General features: G+C 30.5%; 1 long non-coding RNA gene across 13 annotated transcripts; it reads right to left on the reverse strand.

Annotated features, from left to right (window-relative positions):
- Window positions 1-248: 248 nt before the first annotated feature.
- Window positions 249-7,608, reverse strand: LOC141672677 (uncharacterized). 13 transcript variants are annotated; one of them, XR_012555650.1, is made up of 6 exons: window positions 7,207-7,608; window positions 6,738-6,827; window positions 6,109-6,232; window positions 5,905-5,978; window positions 5,174-5,273; window positions 249-4,505 (listed from the first exon to the last, which is right to left on the reverse strand). It is a non-coding gene; the product is annotated as an uncharacterized LOC141672677 (long non-coding RNA). The 13 variants fall into 13 exon arrangements; XR_012555657.1 differs by having other exon boundaries at window positions 7,091-7,608; XR_012555675.1 differs by having other exon boundaries at window positions 249-1,562; window positions 4,143-4,505; window positions 6,738-7,608.
- Window positions 7,609-13,840: the final 6,232 nt, after the last annotated feature.

The following is a 13,840-nucleotide window of genomic DNA, read 5'->3' on the forward strand; positions in this document are numbered from 1 at the left end:
CTTTTCCCTTGTTGAGAATTTGTGGATATCTTAGTTTAAGATCAACTCTAATGCAAAATTCATAGAAGTAAATTCTACTTGTGAGATCCTATCCATTCTCTAATAGCTATCGGCCTACTTTATAAACCATGGACTGGTCGACAATTTTAACCAAATTAGTCTCTGCAAACTACTTGTTTGCTGATTAAAAACTTGTATAAGTAGATTGGAGTACATTATCGATTAAGAAAACATAAGATGGATCCAACTGAAAACGAAAGTAAAAGTTATTCCATATACAGCTACTAATGTGCGATCATCTAGCCTGCCAAATTCACTCCAAGAACCTATTTTGATCTAGAGCTCAAATTCAAAAGGTATCAGCACACCTACTCTAATTATGTTTACAATAATATTGCCTATCCATCAAAGTGTTTTAGTTGCATACAAGTGCTGGAACGCCTAATACCAATTTCAGCTGACCCAGCTACATTCCTGCAGGATAACTGAGTGAGGCTATTACAAGAACCCTCCTAAATGTTCCAAAAATATGGCCAACGCTCACTACTTATCAGGGTCATTAAAGCAATTATAAGTTTTATTTTGATCTCCCTCGAGAAGGTGGCTTGGCAGGGCTCAGCTTCCGGCATGAGGCATGTAAAATTGTACTGCAAGTACAATACAATGGAAAACAAGAGAATCATGAGAACAATGACATAATTCCAAGGGTAGTAAGGAATACCAAATACCTGCATAAGTCACCCCGGCAGCACATAATAGAGCCGTTTGAACGTTAAAGTACATCAAGAGAGCCACAGTGCCTGTGAAACTAAGACCATCAATTCTGAAGGGAACAGCTTGCTACAAAAACTTAACCAACTAAAATTGTACGAGTCTCCATCATTTCGGTTTATGCAATCCTTGCTTGTTAATTAATAGGTTACGAGCCCTCGTTTTTTCCAGCCATGAAAACTGAAAAGGGAGATGTGTCATCTATGTTTAAACTTCAAAGCCACTTTACTCCAAATTTGCTAATTTCTGCCACTGACATGCTCAAAGTATCTACTATAGCAACACAGACTTGGAATTTTCTTCCCATTTTCTTCCCAGAGTGTCGAGAGGCTCATGGAAATTGTGGGAGCAGCCAGGCAGCCAGCAATTATAATTTCAGTGTGTTGTATAGGATTTAGAACTTCAATTTGGGGAATAATTATGTATACATGCAATATAGACACAACATAAGATTAAAAAGATTTATGACTTTTTTACCCTCAAGAAAATTGACATTCTGTTAAGTTTTTTTACGGCAGTTGTGCGGAGCCCCTATAGTGTATCTAAAAAGCAAAATTAGCCATGCAAATGTTGACTTTTTTATTTCGGCCATCTATGTGCAAAACTATAAAATTACACAAAGTGCAATTTAGTCCATATTTAAATTGCAAAAGTAAATAACATTTACATGATTCAACACCAATTTATGTTATCCACTGCAAGGAACAATAACATGAGATTATCTGCTGACCTGCTGCATCAATTGCGATCAGAATTCTCTGTTTCCCAACTTAAGACATTAGAGTTTGTACCTGAACCAAATGCAACCAGTTTAATGTATTTGTCATAATCACTTACTATTATAGATATGTTTAGTACAGTTGACTGTTTAAAGTTCAAACTATAAACAGAGACTTACATAATACAGTGATAACAGCATTTAATCCGGTAACTAGTTAATGATAAAGTTGTAGGTTAAAACTAGAAAGGTTGATCTGAATCATTAGCTGATGCTACATGTTTAAAGGACACTGACATTCTAATGTACGTTTATTGATGCTGGAGGATGGTAATTTATGTTCCTTACGTACTAATATGCTTTAATCAGTACATGCAGTGCTGCTTATGTTTGTGCGGACATTGTATATTGTAGCGTGACATAAGCTTTAGTTTGTACTACCTCCGTCCCGTGATATTGTATACGTTTACTATTAGCACGTATTTCGAGACTTCTATAAAGTATAGTTTCTTAATGTTTTTTTTTGAATAAAAGTTTAAACATAAAACTTTTATTCAGAAAAAAAAATTAAAAAATATTGTGGAGTTATGTTTTAAGAGAGTATTGAAAAGCGTGCCCAAAAGTAATGTATAGAATTAAATGGGACAAAGGGAGTAATTTATATTGACCCAGTGTCGGTATTTTCTGTGTAAATATATTGGTTGCATCATTGGCAGTCTGTCAGAGTTTGGTAAAGGGACTATTAGTTGTTTAATTCATTTTGTTTATGATTCATGTAATATTTTAGTATTCTATTACTCCCTCTGTCCCTCCCATTTGTTTACACTTTCCTTTTTGGGATGTCCCTTCCAATTGTTTACATTTCAAAATTTTCCAAAAATAGTAAAGTTTTTATAATTTTTAAATTAACTACCTCCACTACTTTCATCCACTATACCCACTTTATATATATAATATTAATCGGTCTCACTACTTTACTCATTTTTTCAACTTTTCTCCACTACTTTATTATTTTTCTTAAACTCCGCGCCCCACCCAAATGTAAACATTTGGGAGGGACGGAGGGAGTACAACATTACTAGTAATCTAGGCAATAATACATAATTCCCTCTGCAGTTTCATCTGATTTTTCATCTTTGGCTGCATCTTAAAAATTCTATATGTTCAGAGTTCTCTAAATAATTTTTAAATCAATTAATTGATATTCATCAGTGAAAATTAAGATAACGAACCTGATAGATGCCTCAATAGGTATCCATTGGCCATGTGATGATCCCTAAGTCATTGCCCGCATTACAATACTCAACAAGAGTTGTTAAACTTTTATGATGAATGTTCATAAAAACTCCTAACCTGCAATTAATCTATTGTTGTGTTGACAAGCCTATTCAATACTTTACGGGCAACCTGCCTGAAAAGTACTGTCGAATAGGCTTGTCAATGCAATCGATTAATTGCAGACTAAGCTTTTTATGAACATACATCATAGAAGTTTAACAGCTCTTGTTGGCTGCTGCATTGTAGGAAACAACTTAGGTATTATCACATGGCCAATGGAGATCTATTATGAATCTATTCGGTACATTATTTTAGTTTTTACTAATGATTATCATCTAATAGATGTTTTTAAAAAATTCTTGAACTCTGGACATGAAGAATTCTTAAGATGCAACCAAAGATCAGATAAAAATGCACAAGGAACTTATATATAATTTCCTAGGTTACATCTAATGTTGTAGTAGAACATTTAAATATTACATGAATCTCAAACAAATGAATCAACATAATTAACGGTCCATTTACCAAACTTTGGCAGAGTGTTCTCCTTTATTTAAAATCGAAATATCAATGTAACTTTGGTATCTCTTATCTTCAAGTTAACTATTTCAATTTTTTTCTAGGTGTCTCAGTCTTAGCGGGTTTGCTGAAGTCGATAATTCCAAGCAAGATTAACATGTAATCATCGCATGCATTTATTGCTCGACACAAACACACGCATATCCTAATTATGTAAAATATGTCAAATATTTAATGTATATACAAGACATAAAAAAGAAGAGAACACAGGACTCTCATTACAAGTTACAACCATAACAGCTGGCTGCATAGAAAAGGGAGACACCTTACCCTCCAATCAGTGATATATACCTAGAGTATGTACTATTGTACTTAGCAAGATGCACAGCAAGTGTCAACACTTATAGTTTAGACAACCCTGTTACAGTTGTTTCCTTCATGGATATTTAGTGTTCAATCGTTGTAAGATGTACATACAGACTCAACACATTAAACAGAATTTGACATAATATATGAACCATTTAAATGCACGGCTACATGTTCCACGCCAAAAGTACACACGGAAGTAAACAATTAACTCTCATTACATATTACCGAAAACCAATTACGGATATTAAACTAATTAAAAGTTCATTCACACAATGTAACACAGGAAAGAAGTCTACAATCTCGCCCACCCAACATTAGAAAGTTTGTTATGGCAGCATACTGTGACCTAAGTTCTCTTAAGAGCTAGAAGCATATGTGTACGATACTTCAGGCATATTTAATTTATTTTGGCTGATCATGTATATGACTAATAGAACTTACTGAACATCCACAATAGATGCAATTAGAAGTAAAGTCTGTATTTTACCTGCCCATAATCTGAAATCTTAAAATAACTATGTATTAGATATGGATATGTTGAGACTCATTGATCAATGCTGACATGGAGACCCTTAATGTCTTGAACACGTAAAATGATCTTCCTAGTGTGGAAAGAGACATAATTTTCCTGACAATTGTTGTAGACGTAGCTTTACAGATCTTAAGAATAATTTTTGCAGAATGCAGATACATAAAAAGAGTGTGAAAGAGCATATCTGTTCTTTTTGATGCTACTTCTGCAATACGACTTTGTCACACAAATCTTTGTTGTCTTCAAGAAAATCTTCAAATCCAGGTATCTTTGGGGAATTCTATTAACCATATCAAGGCGATTGACACCTAATACCACCTGCTTAAAACAGCCAAGAAAAAATGAACACAAGATAAAGAGAATGTATTTATCGAACTATTTCCATTCTTGAATAATTCCTAAGTATAACATCATATAAATGTAGCGAACTTTTAATCATTGCATCACCAACACTGGAACCACACATAACAATATGTACACCTATCTTCAACAATAATTCAAATCTGTTGATTACAACTTAGTAGTATTAGAACCTGAAGTTTACATGTTCTTAAATGTACGTCCAAATAGTTGATATATGGCTTCATACACATTTAAAGAGCATATATATATATATATAATAAATATGTCAAAGAAATTACCCAGTTTAGCAAAATTATGAGAATACTAATTGCTTTCATGGCCATACATATATATTAAAAAGAACAAGTAACGACAACACAGGTAATATTACTTCACACATCAATTACACCAAATCGATTAATATATACACTCAATCCCACAGTAACTTCACATTTATATATGTAACAAAGAGGGAAAAACAATGAAGATTTAATATTAGCTCAATTTTACGACAATTGTATTCCGATCAGCCTATAGCTCAAAACCTATATTAACTTAATTTCTCATACTAATTTCATCCAAATTAGTAACAAACATAACTCAATACCTCAAATTATATTACAAAAAATAACTTATATAGAAACCTTGGTTTCGAGTTTTTGACGAAGATCGTTAGATGCAGCTAAATTCAGCTTGCAACTCCTTTAATTTTCCACTGTAAATTTCTTCAGCTTCGTTATGTTTCTGTAATACCAGTACAGAAATATGTGAATTAATTATAATATAATAAAATAAAATACATTTATCTTCTATAGAAACATATTACACTTACTTGATGTTCATACTTGCTATTATATTGAAGAGGGGCATAACTATAAGAATATGTAATTACTCTAAAGAGGTACATATACAGTAAAACCTATTAGTAGGCTGTAGCTAAATTTTTTTTTATATAATTAAGTTGTCTAGAAAGTTATAAGTTTTTTTTGTATAAGTTTGTTTGAACTCTTTCTGTTGTTCATTTGATGAAAGATAGTATTGGGTTTGCAAGTTCTTTGTTACTATTTCAAATAGATCAAATATCTTCCAAGTTATGAGTTAACCAGTTGAGAGAAAATTGAAGTTCAGCTAGACAGTTCTCTTTGTTGATGACTGATGAGTATTATGTAGGTCGACTTTCACTGAAACAACTTATCACATTTCAAAATTCATAAGATTAGCAAGTGGGAAGCAAGATATCACATTTTAAACTAACTGGAGGGCCATTATTGAAAACAAAGAAATCAAATAAGCACTTTAATAGTTTAGTAAAAAAAACTGTAATAACTAAATTAAACTAATTACCACTTGTAGATAACGAAAGGATTCTAATTACCTACATCAAGATGTTTGCAGTTGGGCTGTTGAACACTCTGAATGTAGCTGATTTACGAATGTTAAGTAGTTTTCCTGCAACAAGTATATAAACTGAAGTACTTGACAGCGCTGCAAGGGTTCCCGATTGTATATACTGATAGTAGAACTTTGTATTCTGATATAACATTTAAATATGGCAAGGAAGAGGCTTATCTTCTAGTACCTTTGCTTTAGCAACAGATACGTTTAGAATATTCACAATGGATTCCGGTTGGTAAAAATTTGACTGTGGAGGATCAGAAAGAGGAGGGAAGTTTTCTTTAGTACTTTCCATTGCTTGTTCACTCCTGAAATGTCAATAATACAGAAATAATTAAAAAAAAAAAAACTCCAACAGGAGAGGAATTACACTGCACTATCAATGATAGCAAGACTAAACTAAACATACAAATAAGGTAATCATTAAATTATCAAGATCTTAACAGTAACTTTTTGGTCTCAGTGCATAGCATTACTTCTTACATGAGTGCATGCGAGTTTTAGAGTTCAGATATGTTGAATAACTTACTTCTTACGGACAGTAGGACATTATTCATTGAATATGCGGTCTGAAAAAATCTGAATTTAAGTGACTGAAGAGAAAAAAATGATTCCAGCCCTCGCCTGTCCTTTTCCTCTACTTTATTTGATACATTCATATATAAATATTGAAAGTTTTACAAGTTGTAGATCTGTCGTGTATATGAACACTACGAGAGAGATTTGGAATGATCTCTCTACTCGATTTTCTCAACTTTATAATAGAGCTCAGGCTTGTTTATATATAGAATCAGAAAGTAACAGAATATACACCTGGATTCTAACTAACTTCCTCCAGCTCAGCTCATGACTAACTTGTGACTTACTCACTTGAGAGTAGCCTGCTCAGCATGAGCACAGTAGCTGTAACAAATATATACAACAAAACAAAATCAATTCATATATACACTCAAACCCAAATTAACTTCATATATAAATATATACTAACAAAGAGGGAAAACAATGAAGATTCGTATTAGCTCAATTTTTACCATAATTATACTCCGATCAACCTATTGATTGAAACCTAAATAAACTTAATTTCTCATACTAATTTCATACAATTAATAACATACATAACTCAACAACTCATATTACAATAGAAAATATAAATTATCTACACACACCTTCATTTCGAGTTATCACTAAAAATTTCTTCAGCTTCATTAGTAATATCAATTACAGTACAAAATTAGTACAAAAAACATGTAAATTACTCAAAATATAATAAAATATAAAATACATTTGTGTGTGGTGTAAATGAAACTGAAGTAAAAGATTGTATTGCTCCGATGATTAGCGCTCGCTTTCCTGAAACGGAGAGTCAGTGTGTGTCGGTGTGTTTGAGGGAGAGAGGGAGCGAGAGAGATATAGACAGAGAGAGAGAGAGAGAGAGCCCTGCTATCACACTGAAGAAGGGAGAGAGAGAGAGAGAGAGAGAGAGAGCGCTCTGCTATCACACTGAAGAAGAAGAGATAGATATAGGGTATATATAGATAGAGCAGCATTTTCTCAGCAGCTTCTTGAGGCTACTCATACCAAACTGTTAGGCACACCTATTAGGCAAGACGGTGACGGATCATACGTGCTTAGAGGGTGAACACCGGTGGGATCGGCCGGCTTACAATGAAAAAACGACGCTTTTTAAAATGTTGAACCGGTTAATTCGAAAATATTTGTGCGACCCCATTCTACGCTTTATATATGGATTGGGTCGGATCCTAGTTGGGTCGGGCTATGACGCTATGTATACTACAGTACTAACAACATTCGGGTTTTAATAATAGATTTAATTAATTTGACCGTTATACCTTACATTAATATACATTAATATAACATTTATTTCACTCTCATTTATTTATTAAAAAATATTAATTATTATCGAATTAATATGTGTATATATACTTTAATACATATATACATTAATATATACATACATGCATATAGGGTGGCAATTCATGAAGTTCTCCGTTAGATAGAGGTCTTTGGATAACTATTATTTAAAAAATATAAATACATAATTTATTTCATTTTTCATCGTATATAGTTACAAATTTTAATTATCAAATTAAAAACAAAGTTGCACAATTTTTTTCCTTAAAAAATCATTCAAATTTAATTAAATAGTTTAAAGTGATTATGTAGTACAATCACAGTTATCCAAAATTATTCCAAAGTATAATCAAATTTAAAAATAATTATTTTTTTCAAATTTCAATTGTTAAACGTTTTATTATATTTAAATATAATTATTATTTTATATTAACAACGAATTTAATGAAATTTTATAATAGAATTAACTGTTCTCTGAAGAAGGGCTCATGCATACATACACATATATATAATATATACATGGGTCCCCTTTCACAACCAAGATTGGTTAGAAATCATTCCTGAACCAACCGATCAAGACCGTTCATTTCAAATATTAAGGTTGGCTCCTAACCACGTGGAGCCAACCATGGTTGTGGAACTTTTGCCTATATAAATACATACATACATACATACATACATACATACATACATACATACATACGTACGTACATATGTACATATAGGGAGATGGTCAAATAGAAACCAACTTTATTCTAAAAACTAGAAACTAATGACAACCACTAATTTTATAACTTGAATTGAATCTCCACAACACAAATTTTATCCAACCCCTTCTTTCTCCTCCCTTCAATTTCAACTGTTATCTCTCACGTACATCTCTACGTAAATATTTTTGTATCTATTTTTAATTTATTTTTCTCTATTAAGCGACAATCTTTTTTTAAAATCCGACTTCACTATATTTTTCTCAATCTCCCAACAATTAATTTGCATACTATACTTGTTATATTCCGACGATAAATCACTATTTATACTTAACAGAACCACTAAACCAGAATTACTATAATTTCAGAACTTTCTTAATTTTAGTGATTCTCGTAAGAATAATTAGTGATTTGTCGTCTTTCTTTTGTACCACATTTTTCTCCTCGTATCCCATCTCCCCCCCATACACCATTAATCTCCTAATATACGTTTTTACCTTTTACACATAAATTACTGGTTTAGTGAATAACATGTTTAATATAGTAAATTTTTATCTTTTTCATTGTCCTCCTCTTCCACTTGTTTATTTTTGGTTTCTTGTTTGGTTCTTAATCTTGAAATTGATCTTGACTTTCTTGTATTTCAGTTTCTTCAAATTTCATTTTCTCCTCAACATTCTTTTGAATAGTGTGTTTTGTCTGTTTACGAAATTTAATAATTCAAGATCTAGAAATTACTATCTAAAATTTAAATTGGAACTTAATTTAATAGTTGTTAATTTTTTAGGGTTCACCAATTTCTTAAATAGGTTTTAAAAATATTTAGCTATTTCGAATAATAAGAAATTAGTTGATAAACATTCCATTTAGCCCTAAACCTTAACTTAGTTTAGGCCTTAAACCCTAGGATCCAGACCGTGTAGATAGTGATTTCTATGTACAATATAATGATTATTATGTGTAATTTTGTGATTACTATGTACAGTTTAGTGATTGTCGTCATACGATTTAGTGATTGAAGAGTATGTCAGTATGAATATCATACTCACAGTAACACTTTGTCTCCCCCTTTTTAATTTCTTTGTCCGCTCTTGGACCTTTTTTATGCGTTTTTTAATTTATTTATTTCGGCTTAATAAAACCATAGCCCCTGCCCACATAAGTGGACCAGGCCCAACAACGTTTAAGATATCTCTCTGATCCTTTTATATTATTAGATAAATTAGCTAAATTTTAGTGATATTTGTAAGTATAATTAATGATTTATCGCCGGAATATAAGACATATTATTTGTACTGATCGTTAAACACAATCATTATAACACCACCACCTATTTCACCGTTATTACCATGACTGTAACAGTCATAATATCAAACAGAAATCACTAACTTTAACTATTAATACAGTATTTACCATATGTAGAGAGGTGGGAAAAAGAAAAAGCTTATCAAAAAAAAAGTTCAGAGAATATGAAGGGAGGAATATATGGGGTAAATGGAAAGTAACGAACATGGATGACGGTGGTAACAAGGGGGTGATGGTGGTGGTAGAGGTGATGGCGGTGGTAGGGTGGGATAATGAGGTAAGTTGAAGTGTGAGGTTTTGAGGGAAGAGTCGGGGGTTGGGTACAGGGAATTGGTAAGGTGGGTGAATGGTACTAAAGTGATGGGCTGGACCTTGGTTTCTAGTTTTTATTTTAAGGCAGTTTCTATTTGAACAACCCCCTGTATATACATGCCTACATACATACATACATACATATATACATACAAACAAACATACATACATATATACATGCATACATGCATGCATGCATACAAACAGACATACACACATACACAGATACATATACACACATAAATACATCATATAGTTTTATCTGTTATCAATTTAATCATAATTACTTTAATTATAATCCATAAAAATATTCATATTTTAACCATTAGAACACATTCATTATTTTATAATTATTTCTTATATTTATTCTAACTTATTACTATATGCCAAATTTAATTATTAATACTTTTATTAATATTTAATAAATATTCTCCAAACATTAGTACTTATATAAAATTTATTTCACACATATTCATACAATTAACACATCATTAATATGCAAATTTATATCTAAGTTATTATTATATATTTGATCAAAAATACATATATTTAGTGCAAATCTTTAATATTACGTTAATATTTATTTCATCTCATCATTCATTTATTAAAAATCTATTCATTGTTGCATAATTAATATGAATATTTGTCTATAACTCATAATATATAGTGATTAAAAATACACGCATGCATATATTTTTAGTACATACATATGTACATACATACATATATACATACATTCATATATAATAAAATGTCAGGTATTGGTTTTTAAATGATATTAAAATAAAAATGTATTTATCTTTAACCTTAGTTTAAGTTCTGAACATGAGTTCATACATTATTAATTATCAAATTATTAATAAAAATAAGTGAATTATAAATAAAAAATATAAATAAATATTAATATTTATAAATTTAAAATTTCCTGAGACATAAAAATACGTAATTTGAATTAGATTTTTATTTGAATATTATGTCTATATAACAACAACAACAACAATAATAATAATAAATTCAGATATCGAAACAACCCACATATGCAAACATGAACAATACGCTAAATATAATTATGTATAATTTCGAAACATTAGAGGTAATAGAGTACACATAAAATGCAGAATGCTGCTTTAGGATGTGGTACACATATATATAAGATATGGCAATGAAGCTTATATCTGTTCCAATAAATTTGTGTAAATTTATCATTTGATTAATTAAATCATCCAACAAAACTACGAGTACAAGAGAATGTTAAAAAGAATAACATCAACTGGATACAGTGGAGAATTAATTGTGGTAATTGAGATCTAAATTGACTAAGTTTGACTCGTAAAAGAGTTAATAAGTTTAAGTCTAAATATGGAATAGAGAGAGAAGATATAATGAACTACCTGGACATATGCCATTAAAGGCAGCTACGACGCAAAACGTAAAGGTATGAGGTTTAGCGGAGATATGAGCACATACTTCTACATATATTAACATAAATTAAATGGTTAGAGCTTTACATGGTTACTTATGACCAACAACCCGACAACATATATATTGGTCAAAATATACCAAAAAAATGAGAATATTGATAATTTTTTCTTATTTTATAAATAAGTGGCAATACATTTAAGTGATCATAGAGATTATAATTACAAAAGTATAATTGTTTGTCATAAATTTTAATGATTTTCGTCACACCCTTTCTATGATAATTCATCACACGATTTGATGACATATACCGTATGTCATAGTAATACTAATAATTAGATTCACTAAATATTAAAATATCAACTGAAAAAGATATGAATTTAGCATGAATGTGTGTGGGTGTGTGTGTATCTATATATGATTTAGCTTATAATATTCATAAAACATGTAATCATACTGGTTTATATTGGTGTTTGAATGTGTCCGTATATGCCACAACGTGGACGAATGATATGAATTTAAGTGAATAACTACAATAAGATTTATGTATCAAATGTAACCATGAAGCGCTTAACATGTCCAGAGTTATTTATCTTTTATTACTGAATAAGGGAGGGGAGATTTATTAAAGTAAAAAATAAGAATTCAAGAAGACTTAAATTCAAATAATAGTTATAAATTAAAAGTATATGTGAATAAATTACTATATTATGCAGTAGTTCAAACAATCACATATATTTCCGTAACAATAATCCATATATATCACCTAATAGATAATAAAGAATACATTACAAATGTTGTTTCATCTTAATGTCAAATGTCGGAGAACATATTATGCACCGATGTCATCATCCCCCAAATAATACTCATTGTATAAATAAACAAATATATCATCTATTATCTACCTGAAGACAATATAAATATACCGTTAACAATAATAATTAAAATAATATATTCATGTAATTTAGAGTATGCATGTGCATTACACGAGATATAGAACTAGTTCACCCAAACGATGCATCAAAATTAAAGAAAAATCTTATTCAAGTCTAGTCAAAATTTGTTTAAAGTCCAATATAGACCTGATAGGGTTGATTGGTACTATCTCAGTTGTTTGGCACTTTATCGATTGAAGATAAATTAGTCCCGCTCCTGCTTAGTAGCTGCTTGGTAAGTTGGAATCCAATCTATATACCGAAAATATTTTTTTCGCTTGGTTGGCCATGCAATGAAGATTTCTAACAAAAAATTAAATATTAAACTATTTTTTCTTTTCTATCAAGTTGAATGTTAAACTTTTGAATGAACATGATGAAGAATACGTGTATGTTGCGCATGAGTAGCTCTTAAATTATTGCCCATATTTTTACTTCTTTTACTTCTTGCCTGTTTCGTGTCTCAGGATCGACCGACTGGAGTAGTTGGCGAGATGATGATTTCGTTCGAGATCGGCTTTTGTTTGAAGAAATAGGTGGGTTACTTATTCATCTTGATTATTATCTTATTTTTGAGGAAGGAAATTATAGAATACATAATCAGTGCATGGGGGAGTATGAGGCTGAGGGCAAATCCAAGAGTGATCAAAATATCTAAATTTGGGGCAGATTATCCCAAAATTCTATTTCAATAGTGATCCAAATTTGGATTAGTGAACATTACTGATCCAAATTAGTGAACATTACTGATCCAAATTTGGATCACTTCTGTTCACTGATCCAAATTTGGATCACTGCTGTTCACTGATCCCAATTTGGATCAATTGATTTAATATTAAATAATAATTTTGTTATTTGTAGTTTATGAGATTTAAAATTGATTTTTGACTTTGTAATTATATAATTAATAACATAATATAATTAATAGTTAACAAAATTATTTTTAAAATAAAACTTAAAATAATGAGAAAACATAATTTCATTAAAATTTCATTGAAGAGTCAGAAGTGTCCAATTCAGAAGTTGAGATCATTCCGATTGATGAAAATACTCGATTCCAAGAATTCCTAAACCGCCATAGAAAAATGAAAAATAAAGAGACACATATTGCACTTAGAGATGCATTAATTGAGCTTTTTTGGGAAGAATATACTAATTCGGAAAATTAGTGTGTATCAACGATATCTTGTATGTTAATTATTGCAATAAATGTGTGCACAATTTTAACATTTTTATGTGTATTAATTTTTTTTTCATTTAATTTATTTATGAAATGTTATATAAATTATTAATAATGATTAAACAATAAATTTAAGAAAAAATTGTTGAATATGACATTTATATATTATTATATATAATAATTTGG

Source organism: Apium graveolens, chromosome 1 (assembly GCF_009905375.1).
Source record: "Apium graveolens cultivar Ventura chromosome 1, ASM990537v1, whole genome shotgun sequence".
NCBI classification, from domain to species: Eukaryota; Viridiplantae; Streptophyta; class Magnoliopsida; order Apiales; family Apiaceae; genus Apium; species Apium graveolens.